Here is a 20222-nt window from a genome sequence, read left to right on the forward strand (position 1 = left end):
TGGGCTACAAACTAATGTCACGGGACTTGTCTGAAGGTAAACGGTACGTTTAAAAATAAATCGGGAAGTATAGAGGTAGTTTTATGCCTAACCAAAAAAGGGGTTAAATATGTGTAATATACACTGCTCAAAAAAATAAAGGGAACACTTAAACAACACAATGTAACTCCAAGTCAATCACACTTCTGTGAAATCAAACTGTCCACTTAGGAAGCAACACTGATTGACAATAAATTTCACATGCTGTTGTGCAAATGGAATAGACAAAAGGAGGAAATTATAGGCAATTAGCAAAACACCCCCAATAAAGGAGTGATTCTGCAGGTGGTGACCACAGACCACTTCTCATTTCCTATGCTTCCTGGCTGATGTTTTGGTCACTTTTGAATACTGGCGGTGCTTTCACTCTAGTGGTAGCATGAGACGGAGTCTACAACCCACACAAGTGGCTCAGGTAGTGCAGCTCATCCAGGATGGCACATCAATGCGAGCTGTGGCAAGAAGGTTTGCTGTGTCTGTCAGCGTAGTGTCCAGAGCATGGAGGCGCTACCAGGAGACAGGCCAGTACATCAGGAGACGTGGAGGAGGCCGTAGGAGGGCAACAACCCAGCAGCAGGACCGCTACCTCCGCTTTTGTGCAAGGAGGAGCACTGCCAGGGCCCTGCAAAATGACCTCCAGCAGGCCACAAATGTGCATGTGTCAGCATATGGTCTCACAAGGGCTCTGAGGATCTTATCTCGGTACCTAATGGCAGTCAGGCTACCTCTGGCGAGCACATGGAGGGCTGTGCGGCCCCACAAAGAAATGCCACCCCACACCATGACTGACCCACCGCCAAACCGGTCATGCTGGAGGATGTTGCAGGCAGCAGAACGTTCTCCACGGCGTCTCCAGACTCTGTCACGTCTGTCACATGTGCTCATGTGCTCAGTCTGAACCTGCTTTCATCTGTGAAGAGCACAGGGCGCCAGTGGCGAATTTGCCAATCTTGGTGTTCTCTGGCAAATGCCAAACGTCCTGCACGGTGTTGTGCTGTAAGCACAACCCCCACCTGTGGACGTCGGGCCCTCATACCACCCTCATGGAGTCTGTTTCTGACCGTTTGAGCAGACACATGCACATTTGTGGCCTGCTGGAGGTCATTTTGCAGGGCTCTGGCAGTGCTCCTCCTGCTCAAAGGCGGAGGTAGCGGTCCTGCTGCTGGGTTGTTGCCCTCCTACGGCCTCCTCCACGTCTCCTGATGTACTGGCCTGTCTCCTGGTAGCGCCTCCATGCTCTGGACACTACGCTGACAGACACAGCAAACCTTCTTGCCACAGCTCGCATTGATGTGCCATCCTGGATGAGCTGCACTACCTGAGCCACTTGTGTGGGTTGTAGACTCCATCTCATGCTACCACTAGAGTGAGAGCACCGGCAGCATTCAAAAGTGACCAAAACATCAGCCAGGAAGCATAGGAACTGAGAAGTGGTCTGTGGTCACCACCTGCAGAATCACTCCTTTATTGGGGGTGTCTTGCTAATTGCCTATAATTTCCACCTTTTGTCTATTCCATTTGCACAACAGCATGTGAAATTTATTGTCAATCAGTGTTGCTTCCTAAGTGGACAGTTTGATTTCACAGAAGTGTGATTGACTTGGAGTTACATTGTGTTGTTTAAGTGTTCCCTTTATTTTTTTGAGCAGTGTATATACCAGTCAAAAGTTTGGACACACCTACTCATTCAAGGGTTTTTCTTTATTTTTACATTGCTGAATAATAGTGATGACATCAAAACTATGGAATAACACATATGGAATCATGTAGTATAGTAACCAAAAAGGTGTTAAACAAATTAAAATATATTTTATTTTTGAGATTCTTCAAAGTAGCCACCCTTTGCCTTGATGACAGCTTTGCACACTTTTGGCATTCTCTCAACCAGCTTCACCTGGAATGCTTTTCCAATAGTCTTGAAGGACTGGTCTTTCTTGCATAGGTCAGACCCCTGGATTCCGCTGCAAGGCGAACAATTCTCCGCTTGACTTTAAAACTGTGGATCCGTACAATCATAAACCCGAGATCCGTTCCGGAGAGGACCTGTGCGATGCACAATGCTAGTCGGTGGCAAGGGACCCAGCTTCTTCTGCCTGAACAGTTCATAGAAAAGATGCTCATGAAGGAGGTTGGGTTGCTCGCTTCCACACCAGTGACCCGCACATTTAAAAAAAAAAGTGAAATTTGACAATAAATGTATTATCTGAATTCCCACCCAAATCCCTGAAACTCCATTTATTATTTGTCTGTGGTAGTAAAATGTTTTATAATAAGTCAATATATGATGAATTAAAACAATTACATTTTTTATTGTTGAGTATATTCATCCATTGTTCAACTATTGCTTTTAAAACCTTTTAAAAATGTGATTCTCTTTCTCTCTCTCTCATTATGCAGAGAGCAGGTGGTGGAGACCTTCAAATGTCTCGTCAATATACAGCTCCTTAGAACAAATGGTCGAGAAGGGACTTGAGCTGCACAGACGAGCATTCATTGACAACATTTTCCATGTGATGCAAACTAGTCATAGTAATGCTTTTGTTAATATAACAATTTTTTTCGTGCTTCACAATTATATTTTTGTAAATTCATTGACCGACTTTGAGTATATAAAAACTAAATCAAACACAATCTTATAGACACTAGATACTAAATCACACTCTTATAGACACTAGATATTAAATCACACTGTTATGGACACTAGATACTAAATCACACTGTTATAGACACTAGATACTAAATCACACTCTTATAGACACTAGATACTAAATCACACTGTTATAGACACTAGATACTAAATCACACTGTTATGGACACTAGATACTAAATCACACTGTTATAGACACTAGATACTAAATCACACTGTTATAGACACTAGATACTAAATCACACTGTTATAGACACTAGATACTAAATCACACTGTTATGGACACTAGATACTAAATCACACTGTTATAGACACTAGATACTAAATCACACTGTTATAGACACTAGATACTAAATCACACTCTTATAGACACTAGATACTAAATCACACTGTTATAGACACTAGATACTAAATCACACTCTTATAGACACTAGATACTAAATCACACTGTTATGGACACTAGATACTAAATCACACTGTTATAGACACTAGATACTAAATCACACTGTTATAGACACTAGATACTAAATCACACTGTTATGGACACTAGATACTAAATCACACTGTTATGGACACTAGATACTAAATCACACTTTTATAGACACTAGATACTAAATCACACTGTTATAGACACTAGATACTAAATCACACTGTTATGGACACTAGATACTAAATCACACTCTTATAGACACTAGATACTAAATCACACTCTTATAGACACTAGATACTAAATCACACTCTTATAGACACTAGATACTAAATCACACTCTTATAGACACTAGATACTAAATCACACTGTTATGGACACTAGATACTAAATCACACTGTTATAGACACTAGATACTAAATCACACTCTTATAGACACTAGATACTAAATCACATTGTTATAGACACTAGATACTAAATCACACTGTTATAGACACTAGATACTAAATCACACTGTTATGGACACTAGATACTAAATCACACTGTTATAGACACTAGATACTAAATCACACTCTTATAGACACTAGATACTAAATCACACTGTTATAGACACTAGATACTAAATCACACTGTTATGGACACTAGATACTAAATCACACTGTTATAGACACTAGATACTAAATCACACTCTTATAGACACTAGATACTAAATCACACTGTTATGGACACTAGATACTAAATCACACTCTTATAGACACTAGATACTAAATCACACTGTTATGGACACTAGATACTAAATCACACTCTTATAGACACTAGATACTAAATCACACTGTTATAGACACTAGATACTAAATCACACTCTTATAGACACTAGATACTAAATCACACTGTTATAGACACTAGATACTAAATCACACTGTTATGGACACTAGATACTAAATCACACTCTTATAGACACTAGATACTAAATCACACTGTTATGGACACTAGATACTAAATCACACTCTTATAGACACTAGATACTAAATCACACTGTTATAGACACTAGATATTAAATCACACTCTAATAGACACTAGATACTAAATCACACTGTTATAGACACTAGATACTAAATCACACTCTTATAGACACTAGATACTAAATCACACTGTTATGGACACTAGATACTAAATCACACTCTTATAGACACTAGATACTAAATCACACTGTTATAGACACTAGATATTAAATCACACTCTTATAGACACTAGATACTAAATCACACTGTTATGGACACTAGATACTAAATCACACTCTTATAGACACTAGATACTAAATCACACTGTTATAGACACTAGATACTAAATCACACTGTTATAGACACTAGATACTAAATCACACTGTTATAGACACTAGATACTAAATCACACTCTTATAGACACTAGATACTAAATCACACTCTTATAGACACTAGATACTAAATCACACTCTTATAGACACTAGATACTAAATCACACTGTTATGGACACTAGATACTAAATCACACTGTTATAGACACTAGATACTAAATCACACTCTTATAGACACTAGATACTAAATCACACTCTTATAGACACTAGATACTAAATCACACTCTTATAGACACTAGATACTAAATCACACTGTTATGGACACTAGATACTAAATCACACTCTTATAGACACTAGATACTAAATCACACTCTTATAGACACTAGATACTAAATCACACTCTTATAGACACTAGATACTAAATCACACTGTTATGGACACTAGATACTAAATCACACTGTTATAGACACTAGATACTAAATCACACTGTTATAGACACTAGATACTAAATCACACTGTTATAGACACTAGATACTAAATCACACTGTTATGGACACTAGATACTAAATCACACTCTTATAGACACTAGATACTAAATCACACTCTTATAGACACTAGATACTAAATCACACTCTTATAGACACTAGATACTAAATCACACTGTTATGGACACTAGATACTAAATCACACTGTTATGGACACTAGATACTAAATCACACTCTTATAGACACTAGATACTAAATCACACTGTTATAGACACTAGATACTAAATCACACTGTTATGGACACTAGATACTAAATCACACTGTTATAGACACTAGATACTAAATCACACTGTTATGGACACTAGATACTAAATCACACTCTTATAGACACTAGATACTAAATCACACTGTTATAGACACTAGATACTAAATCACACTCTTATAGACACTAGATACTAAATCACACTGTTATGGACACTAGATACTAAATCACACTGTTATAGACACTAGATACTAAATCACACTCTTATAGACACTAGATACTAAATCACACTGTTATGGACACTAGATACTAAATCACACTGTTATAGACAGTAGATACTAAATCACACTGTTATGGACACTAGATACTAAATCACACTGTTATGGACACTAGATACTAAATCACACTGTTATAGACACTAGATACTAAATCACACTCTTATAGACACTAGATACTAAATCACACTGTTATAGACACTAGATACTAAATCACACTGTTATGGACACTAGATACTAAATCACACTGTTATGGACACTAGATACTAAATCACACTCTTATAGACACTAGATACTAAATCACACTGTTATGGACACTAGATACTAAATCACACTGTTATGGACACTAGATACTAAATCACACTCTTATAGACACTAGATACTAAATCACACTGTTATGGACACTAGATACTAAATCACACTCTTATAGACACTAGATACTAAATCACACTGTTATGGACACTAGATACTAAATCACACTGTTATGGACACTAGATACTAAATCACACTGTTATAGACACTAGATACTAAATCACACTGTTATAGACACTAGATACTAAATCACACTGTTATGGACACTAGATACTAAATCACACTGTTATGGACACTAGATACTAAATCACACTCTTATAGACACTAGATACTAAATCACACTCTTATAGACACTAGATACTAAATCACACTGTTATAGACACTAGATACTAAATCACACTGTTATGGACACTAGATACTAAATCACACTGTTATGGACACTAGATACTAAATCACACTGTTATAGACACTAGATACTAAATCACACTCTTATAGACACTAGATACTAAATCACACTGTTATGGACACTAGATACTAAATCACACTGTTATAGACACTAGATACTAAATCACACTCTTATAGACACTAGATACTAAATCACACTGTTATAGACACTAGATACTAAATCACACTGTTATAGACACTAGATACTAAATCACACTGTTATGGACACTAGATACTAAATCACACTGTTATAGACACTAGATACTAAATCACACTGTTATGGACACTAGATACTAAATCACACTCTTATAGACACTAGATACTAAATCACACTGTTATGGACACTAGATACTAAATCACACTGTTATAGACACTAGATACTAAATCACACTGTTATGGACACTAGATACTAAATCACACTGTTATAGACACTAGATACTAAATCACACTCTTATAGACACTAGATACTAAATCACACTGTTATGGACACTAGATACTAAATCACACTCTTATAGACACTAGATACTAAATCACACTGTTATAGACACTAGATACTAAATCACACTGTTATGGACACTAGATACTAAATCACACTCTTATAGACACTAGATACTAAATCACACTCTTATAGACACTAGATACTAAATCACACTGTTATGGACACTAGATACTAAATCACACTCTTATAGACACTAGATACTAAATCCCACTCTTATAGACACTAGATACTAAATCACACTGTTATGGACACTAGATACTAAATCACACTGTTATGGACACTAGATACTAAATCACACTGTTATGGACACTAGATACTAAATCACACTGTTATAGACACTAGATACTAAATCACACTCTTATAGACACTAGATACTAAATCACACTGTTATGGACACTAGATACTAAATCACACTGTTATGGACACTAGATACTAAATCACACTGTTATAGACACTAGATACTAAATCACACTGTTATAGACACTAGATACTAAATCACACTGTTATGGACACTAGATACTAAATCACACTGTTATAGACACTAGATACTAAATCACACTGTTATAGACACTAGATACTAAATCACACTGTTATGGACACTAGATACTAAATCACACTCTTATAGACACTAGATACTAAATCACACTCTTATAGACACTAGATACTAAATCACACTCTTATAGACACTAGATACTAAATCACACTGTTATAGACACTAGATACTAAATCACACTGTTATGGACACTAGATACTAAATCACACTCTTATAGACACTAGATACTAAATCACACTGTTATAGACACTAGATACTAAATCACACTGTTATGGACACTAGATACTAAATCACACTCTTATAGACACTAGATACTAAATCACACTGTTATGGACACTAGATACTAAATCACACTGTTATAGACACTAGATACTAAATCACACTGTTATGGACACTAGATACTAAATCACACTGTTATGGACACTAGATACTAAATCACACTGTTATGGACACTAGATACTAAATCACACTGTTATGGACACTAGATACTAAATCACACTGTTATGGACACTAGATACTAAATCACACTGTTATAGACACTAGATACTAAATCACACTGTTATAGACACTAGATACTAAATCACACTGTTATAGACACTAGATACTAAATCACACTGTTATAGACACTAGATACTAAATCACACTCTTATAGACACTAGATACTAAATCACACTCTTATAGACACTAGATACTAAATCACACTGTTATAGACACTAGATACTAAATCACACTGTTATAGACACTAGATACTAAATCACACTCTTATAGACACTAGATACTAAATCACACTGTTATGGACACTAGATACTAAATCACACTCTTATAGACACTAGATACTAAATCACACTGTTATGGACACTAGATACTAAATCACACTGTTATAGACACTAGATACTAAATCACACTGTTATAGACACTAGATACTAAATCACACTGTTATAGACACTAGATACTAAATCACACTGTTATAGACACTAGATACTAAATCACACTGTTATGGACACTAGATACTAAATCACACTGTTATAGACACTAGATACTAAATCACACTCTTATAGACACTAGATACTAAATCACACTCTTATAGACACTAGATACTAAATCACACTCTTATAGACACTAGATACTAAATCACACTGTTATAGACACTAGATACTAAATCACACTCTTATAGACACTAGATACTAAATCACACTCTTATAGACACTAGATACTAAATCACACTGTTATGGACACTAGATACTAAATCACACTGTTATAGACACTAGATACTAAATCACACTGTTATAGACACTAGATACTAAATCACACTGTTATAGACACTAGATACTAAATCACACTGTTATAGACACTAGATACTAAATCACACTGTTATAGACACTAGATACTAAATCACACTGTTATAGACACTAGATACTAAATCACACTGTTATAGACACTAGATACTAAATCACACTCTTATAGACACTAGATACTAAATCACACTCTTATAGACACTAGATACTAAATCACACTCTTATAGACACTAGATACTAAATCACACTGTTATAGACACTAGATACTAAATCACACTCTTATAGACACTAGATACTAAATCACACTCTTATAGACACTAGATACTAAATCACACTCTTATAGACACTAGATACTAAATCACACTCGTTATAGACACTAGATACTAAATCACACTGTTATAGACACTAGATACTAAATCACACTCTTATAGACACTAGATACTAAATCACACTGTTATAGACACTAGATACTAAATCACACTGTTATAGACACTAGATACTAAATCACACTGTTATAGACACTAGATACTAAATCACACTGTTATAGACACTAGATACTAAATCACACTGTTATAGACACTAGATACTAAATCACACTGTTATGGACACTAGATACTAAATCACACTGTTATAGACACTAGATACTAAATCACACTGTTATAGACACTAGATACTAAATCACACTGTTATGGACACTAGATACTAAATCACACTGTTATAGACACTAGATACTAAATCACACTGTTATAGACACTAGATACTAAATCACACTGTTATAGACACTAGATACTAAATCACACTGTTATAGACACTAGATACTAAATCACACTCTTATAGACACTAGATACTAAATCACACTCTTATAGACACTAGATACTAAATCACACTGTTATAGACACTAGATACTAAATCACACTGTTATAGACACTAGATACTAAATCACACTCTTATAGACACTAGATACTAAATCACACTGTTATGGACACTAGATACTAAATCACACTCTTATAGACACTAGATACTAAATCACACTGTTATAGACACTAGATACTAAATCACACTCTTATAGACACTAGATACTAAATCACACTGTTATAGACACTAGATACTAAATCACACTGTTATGGACACTAGATACTAAATCACACTGTTATAGACACTAGATACTAAATCACACTCTTATAGACACTAGATACTAAATCACACTCTTATAGACACTAGATACTAAATCACACTCTTATAGACACTAGATACTAAATCACACTGTTATGGACACTAGATACTAAATCACACTGTTATAGACACTAGATACTAAATCACACTGTTATAGACACTAGATACTAAATCACACTGTTATGGACACTAGATACTAAATCACACTGTTATAGACACTAGATACTAAATCACACTGTTATGGACACTAGATACTAAATCACACTCTTATAGACACTAGATACTAAATCACACTCTTATAGACACTAGATACTAAATCACACTGTTATGGACACTAGATACTAAATCACACTGTTATGGACACTAGATACTAAATCACACTGTTATGGACACTAGATACTAAATCACACTGTTATGGACACTAGATACTAAATCACACTGTTATAGACACTAGATACTAAATCACACTCTTATAGACACTAGATACTAAATCACACTGTTATGGACACTAGATACTAAATCACACTGTTATGGACACTAGATACTAAATCACACTGTTATAGACACTAGATACTAAATCACACTGTTATAGACACTAGATACTAAATCACACTGTTATGGACACTAGATACTAAATCACACTGTTATAGACACTAGATACTAAATCACACTGTTATAGACACTAGATACTAAATCACACTGTTATGGACACTAGATACTAAATCACACTCTTATAGACACTAGATACTAAATCACACTCTTATAGACACTAGATACTAAATCACACTCTTATAGACACTAGATACTAAATCACACTGTTATAGACACTAGATACTAAATCACACTGTTATGGACACTAGATACTAAATCACACTCTTATAGACACTAGATACTAAATCACACTGTTATAGACACTAGATACTAAATCACACTGTTATGGACACTAGATACTAAATCACACTCTTATAGACACTAGATACTAAATCACACTGTTATGGACACTAGATACTAAATCACACTGTTATAGACACTAGATACTAAATCACACTGTTATGGACACTAGATACTAAATCACACTGTTATGGACACTAGATACTAAATCACACTGTTATGGACACTAGATACTAAATCACACTGTTATGGACACTAGATACTAAATCACACTGTTATGGACACTAGATACTAAATCACACTGTTATAGACACTAGATACTAAATCACACTGTTATAGACACTAGATACTAAATCACACTGTTATAGACACTAGATACTAAATCACACTGTTATAGACACTAGATACTAAATCACACTCTTATAGACACTAGATACTAAATCACACTCTTATAGACACTAGATACTAAATCACACTGTTATAGACACTAGATACTAAATCACACTGTTATAGACACTAGATACTAAATCACACTCTTATAGACACTAGATAGTAAATCACACTGTTATGGACACTAGATACTAAATCACACTCTTATAGACACTAGATACTAAATCACACTGTTATGGACACTAGATACTAAATCACACTGTTATAGACACTAGATACTAAATCACACTGTTATAGACACTAGATACTAAATCACACTGTTATAGACACTAGATACTAAATCACACTGTTATAGACACTAGATACTAAATCACACTGTTATGGACACTAGATACTAAATCACACTGTTATAGACACTAGATACTAAATCACACTCTTATAGACACTAGATACTAAATCACACTCTTATAGACACTAGATACTAAATCACACTCTTATAGACACTAGATACTAAATCACACTGTTATAGACACTAGATACTAAATCACACTCTTATAGACACTAGATACTAAATCACACTCTTATAGACACTAGATACTAAATCACACTGTTATGGACACTAGATACTAAATCACACTGTTATAGACACTAGATACTAAATCACACTGTTATAGACACTAGATACTAAATCACACTCTTATAGACACTAGATACTAAATCACACTGTTATAGACACTAGATACTAAATCACACTGTTATAGACACTAGATACTAAATCACACTGTTATAGACACTAGATACTAAATCACACTCTTATAGACACTAGATACTAAATCACACTCTTATAGACACTAGATACTAAATCACACTCTAATAGACACTAGATACTAAATCACACTGTTATGGACACTAGATACTAAATCACACTCTTATAGACACTAGATACTAAATCACACTCTTATAGACACTAGATACTAAATCACACTCTTATAGACACTAGATACTAAATCACACTGTTATAGACACTAGATACTAAATCACACTGTTATAGACACTAGATACTAAATCACACTCTTATAGACACTAGATACTAAATCACACTGTTATGGACACTAGATACTAAATCACACTGTTATAGACACTAGATACTAAATCACACTCTTATAGACACTAGATACTAAATCACACTCTTATAGACACTAGATACTAAATCACACTGTTATAGACACTAGATACTAAATCACACTGTTATGGACACTAGATACTAAATCACACTGTTATGGACACTAGATACTAAATCACACTCTTATAGACACTAGATACTAAATCACACTGTTATGGACACTAGATACTAAATCACACTGTTATAGACACTAGATACTAAATCACACTCTTATAGACACTAGATACTAAATCACACTGTTATGGACACTAGATACTAAATCACACTGTTATGGACACTAGATACTAAATCACACTGTTATAGACACTAGATACTAAATCACACTGTTATGGACACTAGATACTAAATCACACTCGTATAGACACTAGATACTAAATCACACTGTTATGGACACTAGATACTAAATCACACTGTTATGGACACTAGATACTAAATCACACTCTTATAGACACTAGATACTAAATCACACTCTTATAGACACTAGATACTAAATCACACTCTTATAGACACTAGATACTAAATCACACTGTTATAGACACTAGATACTAAATCACACTGTTATGGACACTAGATACTAAATCACACTGTTATAGACACTAGATACTAAATCACACTGTTATAGACACTAGATACTAAATCACACTCTTATAGACACTAGATACTAAATCACACTGTTATGGACACTAGATACTAAATCACACTCTTATAGACACTAGATACTAAATCACACTGTTATAGACACTAGATACTAAATCACACTGTTATAGACACTAGATACTAAATCACACTGTTATAGACACTAGATACTAAATCACACTCTTATAGACACTAGATACTAAATCACACTGTTATAGACACTAGATACTAAATCACACTCTTATAGACACTAGATACTAAATCACACTGTTATAGACACTAGATACTAAATCACACTGTTATAGACACTAGATACTAAATCACACTCTTATAGACACTAGATACTAAATCACACTGTTATGGACACTAGATACTAAATCACACTCTTATAGACACTAGATACTAAATCACACTGTTATAGACACTAGATACTAAATCACACTCTTATAGACACTAGATACTAAATCACACTGTTATGGACACTAGATACTAAATCACACTGTTATAGACACTAGATACTAAATCACACTGTTATAGACACTAGATACTAAATCACACTCTTATAGACACTAGATACTAAATCACACTGTTATGGACACTAGATACTAAATCACACTGTTATAGACACTAGATACTAAATCACACTGTTATGGACACTAGATACTAAATCACACTCTTATAGACACTAGATACTAAATCACACTGTTATAGACACTAGATACTAAATCACACTCTTATAGACACTAGATACTAAATCACACTCTTATGGACACTAGATACTAAATCACACTGTTATAGACACTAGATACTAAATCACACTGTTATAGACACTAGATACTAAATCACACTCTTATAGACACTAGATACTAAATCACACTCTTATAGACACTAGATACTAAATCACACTGTTATGGACACTAGATACTAAATCACACTGTTATAGACACTAGATACTAAATCACACTCTTATAGACACTAGATACTAAATCACACTGTTATAGACACTAGATACTAAATCACACTGTTATAGACACTAGATACTAAATCACACTCTTATAGACACTAGATACTAAATCACACTCTTATAGACACTAGATACTAAATCACACTGTTATAGACACTAGATACTAAATCACACTCTTATAGACACTAGATACTAAATCACACTCTTATGGACACTAGATACTAAATCACACTCTTATGGACACTAGATACTAAATCACACTGTTATAGACACTAGATACTAAATCACACTCTTATAGACACTAGATACTAAATCCCACTGTTATGGACACTAGATACTAAATCACACTCTTATGGACACTAGATACTAAATCACACTGTTATAGACACTAGATACTAAATCACACTGTTATGGACACTAGATACTAAATCACACTGTTATAGACACTAGATACTAAATCACACTCTTATAGACACTAGATACTAAATCCCACTGTTATGGACACTAGATACTAAATCACACTCTTATGGACACTAGATACTAAATCACACTCTTATGGACACTAGATACTAAATCACACTCTTATAGACACTAGATACTAAATCACACTCTTATGGACACTAGATACTAAATCACACTCTTATAGACACTAGATACTAAATCACACTGTTATGGACACTAGATACTAAATCACACTGTTATAGACACTAGATACTAAATCACACTGTTATGGACACTAGATACTAAATCACACTCTTATAGACACTAGATACTAAATCACACTGTTATAGACACTAGATACTAAATCACACTGTTATGGACACTAGATACTAAATCACACTCTTATAGACACTAGATACTAAATCACACTCTTATAGACACTAGATACTAAATCACACTGTTATAGACACTAGATACTAAATCCCACTGTTATAGACACTAGATACTAAATCACACTCTTATAGACACTAGATACTAAATCACACTGTTATAGACACTAGATACTAAATCACACTGTTATAGACACTAGATACTAAATCACACTGTTATGGACACTAGATACTAAATCACACTCTTATAGACACTAGATACTAAATCACACTGTTATAGACACTAGATACTAAATCACACTGTTATAGACACTAGATACTAAATCACACTCTTATAGACACTAGATACTAAATCCCACACCAGTAGCCTTCTACCATATGGCATGTTGAAAAGCTCAGCTTCATGCACATGCATCTAAAAAGCTATCTGTCTCTCCATCTAACCCCCATCCATCCACCCAGCCAAGCCCAGAGTGCTAGGAGCAGATGGCTGGATAGAGGCATCTCTTCCTGTGTAGATAAAGACATCGATCTCCCTGGGCCATGCTGACTGGATCTGCTCATCAGCCATTCAAATGAGATGGATGCTTCTCTCTGCCTGCAGCCTAGTGACAACAAGAGGGCAGGTGGTGCAGGAAGGGGGTGTGGGGGGGGGGGGTTATACCTCACAAACCCCCTGTCAATAGAAAGAAGGGTGAGGTGGAAGGGGGGTGGTGATAGCCCTGAAATGTGACTGTCTGTCTGTGGCATTGATACAAATATTTGTAGAATGTAATTAGTCTCGTAAAAGAGGCCCTAGTCGCTGTGTTACCTAGAGTTGGGTTTAAGAGACTAGAAGGTAATGGATCAGTAGCCACTGTGTTACCAAGGGTTGGGTTTAAGAGACTAGAAGGTAATGGATCAGTAGCCACTGTGTTACCAAGGGTTGGGTTTAAGAGACTAGAATATAATGGATCAGTAGCCACTGTGTTACCTAGGGTTGGGTTTAAGAGACTAGAATATAATGGATCAGTAGCCACTGTGTTACCTAGGGTTGGGTTTAAGAGACTAGAAGGTAATGGATCAGTAGCCACTGTGTTACCTAGGGTTGGGTTTAAGAGACTAGAAGGTAATGGATCAGTAGCCACTGTGTTACTTAGGGTTGGGTTTAAGAGACTAGAATATAATGGATCAGTAGCCACTGTGTTACCTAGGGTTGGGTTTAAGAGACTAGAATATAATGGATCAGTAGCCACTGTGTTACCTAGGGTTGGGTTTAAGAGACTAGAATATAATGGATCAGTAGCCACTGTGTTACCTAGGGTTGGGTTTAAGAGACTAGAATGTAATGGATCAGTAGCCACTGTGTTACCTAGGGTTGTGTTTAAGAGACTAGAAGGTAATGGATCAGTAGCCACTGTGTTACTTAGGGTTGGGTTTAAGAGACTAGAATGTAATGGATCAGTAGCCACTGTGTTACCTAGGGTTGGGTTTAAGAGACTAGAAGGTAATGGATCAGTAGCCACTGTGTTACTTAGGGTTGGGTTTAAGAGACTAGAAGGTAATGGATCAGTAGCCACTGTGTTACCTAGGGTTGGGTTTAAGAGACTAGAAGGTAATGGATCAGTAGCCACTGTGTTACCTAGGGTTGGGTTTAAGAGACTAGAATGTAATGGATCAGTAGCCACTGTGTTACCTAGGGTTGGGTTTAAGAGACTAGAAGGTAATGGATCAGTAGCCACTGTGTTACCTAGGGTTGGGTTTAAGAGACTAGAAGGTAATGGATCAGTAGCCACTGTGTTACCTAGGGTTGGGTTTAAGAGACTAGAATGTAATGGATCAGTAGCCACTGTGTTACTTAGGGTTGGGTTTAAGAGACTAGAAGGTAATGGATCAGTAGCCACTGTGTTACCTAGGGTTGGGTTTAAGAGACTAGAAGGTAACGGATCAGTAGCCACTGTGTTACCTAGGGTTGGGTTTAAGAGACTAGAATGTAATGGATCAGTAGCCACTGTGTTACTTAGGGTTGGGTTTAAGAGACTAGAAGGTAACGGATCAGTAGCCACTGTGTTACCTAGGGTTGGGTTTAAGAGACTGGAAGGTAATGGATCAGTAGCCACTGTGTTACCTAGGGTTGGGTTTAAGAGACTAGAAGGTAATGGATCAGTAGCCACTGTGTTACCTAGAGTTGGGTTTAAGAGACTAGAAGGTAATGGATCAGTAGCCACTGTGTTACCTAGAGTTGGGTTTAAGAGACTAGAAGGTAATGGATCAGTAGCCACTGTGTTACCTAGAGTTGGGTTTAAGAGACTAGAAGGTAATGGATCAGTAGCCACTGTGTTACCTAGAGTTGGGTTTAAGAGACTAGAAGGTAACGGATCAGTAGCCACTGTGTTACCTAGAGTTGGGTTTAAGAGACTAGAATGTAATGGATCAGTAGCCACTGTGTTACCTAGGGTTGGGTTTAAGAGACTAGAAGGTAATGGATCAGTAGCCACTGTGTTACCTAGAGTTGGGTTTAAGAGACTAGAAGGTAATGGATCAGTAGCCACTGTGTTACCTAGGGTTGGGTTTAAGAGACTAGAAGGTAATGGATCAGTAGCCACTGTGTTACCTAGGGTTGGGTTTAAGAGACTAGAATGTAATGGATCAGTAGCCACTGTGTTACCTAGGGTTGGGTTTAAGAGACTAGAAGGTAATGGATCAGTAGCCACTGTGTTACCTAGGGTTGGGTTTAAGAGACTAGAATGTAATGGATCAGTAGCCACTGTGTTACCTAGGGTTGGGTTTAAGAGACTAGAAGGTAATGGATCAGTAGCCACTGTGTTACCTAGGGTTGGGTTTAAGAGACTAGAATGTAATGGATCAGTAGCCACCGTGTTACCTAGGGTTGGGTTTAAGAGACTAGAAGGTAATGGATCAGTAGCCACTGTGTTACCTAGGGTTGGGTTTAAGAGACTAGAAGGTAATGGATCAGTAGCCACCGTGTTACATTCAGTATGGGTGTGTGCATGAAGTGACCAGTAATATAACAATAAAAATATCAGACACAATCGTCAGTCTTCATCAATTACAGAGCCTTCAGAAAGTATTCATACTCCTTGACTTATTCCACATTTTGTTGTTACAGCCTGAATTTAACACGGATATATTTGAGATGCTTTGTCACTGGCCTACCCACAATGCCCCATAAGGTCAAAGTGGAATTATGTTATTTTGCATGTTTACTAATGAATAAAAAATGAAAAGCTGAAATGTCTTCAGTCAATAAGTATTCAACCCCTTTGTTATGGTAAGACTAAGTAAACTCAGTGGTGTAAAGTACTTAAGTAAAAATACTTGAAAGTACTACTTAAAATAATGGGTGGGCCTGGCTCCTAAGTGGGTGGGGCTCTGTCCTCGCAGGCCCACCCATGTCTGCGCCCGTCTAGCCTTCTCGAGACGACATCCACTTGTATCAGTTTGATGAAGTCCTTGAGATGATTCCACCCCCACAGCGTGTGACAACCCGCCACGTGGAGGTTGAGAGAGATGTGTGGGCCAGACTCTCAGGAAGAAAACCCATGAATGAATGAATGTGGTGCTCCTGAGAAGAAGGATCGTCATGCCGACACTAGTGCTGTAGCTACAGCTGTTCTAGCATTCTAAATGCCCTTGGAAAAATGCTCCTACAGTTTGATGACACGTTGAACTTTTCTGATGAAACCTGTTGAATTTTATTTAGATATTTACTGCAGTTTGGTTAATAAACCCAGATTATTCTAAATATATCTATTGTCCTTATTATATGATTGCATACAATGAAATGCAATGTTTTTGGGGTAATTCTTTGAGGGATTTTGATAGTAAAGGGCTTGAACCCTTTTTTTAAATCAGTTTTTGCCTAAAATGACATACCCAAATCTAACTGCCTGTAGCTCAGGACCTGAAGCAAGGATATGCATATTCTTGATACCATTTGAAAGGAAACACGTTCTGGTTTGTGGAAATGTGAAACTAATGTAGGAGAATATAACAAATTAGATCTGGTAAAAGATAATGCAAACAAAGAAACATGCGTTTTCAAATGTTTTTTGTTCCATCATCTTTGAAATGCAAGAGAAAGGCCGTAATATAATATTGCAGTTTAAGCGCATTTTAGATTTTGGCCACTAGATGACAGCAGTGTGTGTGCAAAGTTTCAGATTGATCGAATGAAGCATTGCAATACTGCACAGTATTTTTAATTAAGTCTGCCCAAATGTGCCGAATTGGTCAATTGAAACATTTTCAAGTACATAACCATCATGTATGACATACAAAAATAATATGGTAATGCAACATTTAAGTTTACACACTCCCAGGAATGTCATACATGATGGATCATTAGCATATACACTAACTTTCACACATCTAGATGGCCAGGTGGGGTTGGTGTGGAGCCAGAGACAGCAGGGGTTCAAACTGTAGAACCCAGTTCTTACATTCTTTAAATAAAAATGGATTTTATCAAACAAAACTATGCTACATTTTATCTCTGGGACCCTCAGGATGACAAATCAGAGCAAGATTACTGAATGTAAGTACATTATTTACCTTCAGAGGTGAATGTATCAAACCAGTTGCCGTGATAAATGTGTTTCGTTATTGGGGACTCAATACAACACATTACTTAGTACCACTATCCATATTTTTAAGCATAGTGGTGGCTGCATCATGTTATGGGTATGCTTGTAATCATTAAGGGCTGAGGAGATTTTCAGGATAAAAAATAATCTGAATGGAGCTAAACACAGGAACAATCCTAGAGGAAAACCCTGGACCAGTCTGCTTTCCACCAGACACTGAGAAATTAATTCACCTTTCAGCAGGACAATAACCTAAAACACAAGGCCAAATCTACTCTGCAGTTTCTTACCAGTTGCTTACCAATCTACACTACAGTTTTGATTTAAATCTGCTTGAAAATCTATGGCATAATCTGAAATGGCTCTCTAGCAATGATCAACAACCAATTTGATAGAGATTGAAGAATTTTTTTAAAGAAAAATGGGCAAATGTTGCACAATCCAGGTGTGAAAAGCTCTTAGAGATTTACCCAGATGCTTCTACAAAGCATTGACTCAGGGGTGTGAATACTTAGAGTACGTGTGAATACTTACAGTACGTAAATGAGATACTGAGGTCCTACTTTCTCAGATGAAATATTTCTTTATAAAAGTAACCCTAGTGCTTTGTAACCTTCTGTGTGTCATTGAAAAGCCACTATGTAACTCCATCCTTACACAACTATTAGGATTGTGAGTCGGTATGTAACCTAGTTGCTGGACCTAGCTAACTTTGGTGGAGTTTGACACAATATTACCTCCCCCACCCACGTCCGTCCGTCCGTCCGTCGGTCGGTCGGACGGACGGACAACGGACAACGGACAACGCTGGACCAATTGTGCGCTGCCCTATTGTCTGGAGTCAATGAGGGAGTGTCTGGACTGGAGAGAGGTTTTTACAATACAATACATACATAAAGAACAACTTACATTCACTTGTTGTTTCCACAGTAGATGGATATCACAGAGATTGGTTTTCAGTAGTAACGTCCCTGGACGGTGGGATATGCAATACTTAGG

The sequence above is a fragment of the Salvelinus namaycush genome, chromosome 10 (assembly GCF_016432855.1).
Source record: "Salvelinus namaycush isolate Seneca chromosome 10, SaNama_1.0, whole genome shotgun sequence".
Classification (NCBI taxonomy): Eukaryota; Metazoa; Chordata; class Actinopteri; order Salmoniformes; family Salmonidae; genus Salvelinus; species Salvelinus namaycush.